General features: G+C 44.6%; 1 pseudogene; it reads right to left on the reverse strand.

Moving 5' to 3' along the window:
- LOC114007322 (prefoldin subunit 2 pseudogene) overlaps nt 1-38 on the reverse strand; it is a 419-nt pseudogene extending 381 nt beyond the window's left edge.
- Between the last annotated feature and the right edge of the window lie 744 nt (nt 39-782).

Consider the following 782-nt stretch of genomic DNA (forward strand, 5'->3'; position numbering starts at 1 on the left):
ATGCAGCTAAAGCCAGCAATTACCTGCTTCATCCACATCGCCCTCTTCCTCATGCCTTACTGCTGCTGCTCTCCACCATCTTCGCCACCTGCTGTTTGTATGAGTAAGTTGTCGAAAAGATTTTTGCACCAGTTTTTTTTTCTTTTCTTTTCTTTTCATTCTTTTTTTTCTTTTCTTTTTTAATTACTAGAGGGCATGTACACTTGCTAGAAATGCAGAGACAGAGAGGGAGAAAGTACCTCCAATGGACATGGTCATGCTAAAATTTCTTCTCTTCCATTTCCCCATCTATCAGGATTTGGGGCATACATACAAACACACCTGGTGTGTTTTTCAGGACCAGCAGATGGCGTAATGGCTATGTCACTGGATTCTCATGTAATCAACCGTGGTTCAAGTCCCGGATCCGCTGCCTTAAACTCACGCCAGGCACGTGTGCGTGCATACCCAAGATCCCAAGAAGAGTATGGAGGAGAAGGGATTGTGGCATGGCCATCCCCCCAGGGGGTGATTTCTTGCTTTCTGTCTCTCTGTCTCTGTCTTTCTGGTGAGCTCATGTGCCCTATAGCTAAAAACCTCTCAAAAACAAACAAACGAACAAACAAAAACAACAACAACAACAACAAAACCTGGTGTGTTTTTTAAGTCAATGGGACTGGGATTCAAACTGTGATCAGCCCTGTGGGATCTGACTCCCCTAATCATTAATCTATGGGGCCAACCCCAAGAGGCAGTTTTCATGGATAACCTTGCAGGGTAAGGATGGGAATGGAGGCATAATG

The sequence above is a fragment of the Tupaia chinensis genome, unplaced genomic scaffold, assembly GCF_000334495.1.
Source record: "Tupaia chinensis unplaced genomic scaffold, TupChi_1.0 Scaffold000154_1, whole genome shotgun sequence".
In the NCBI taxonomy this organism is placed as follows: Eukaryota; Metazoa; Chordata; class Mammalia; order Scandentia; family Tupaiidae; genus Tupaia; species Tupaia belangeri.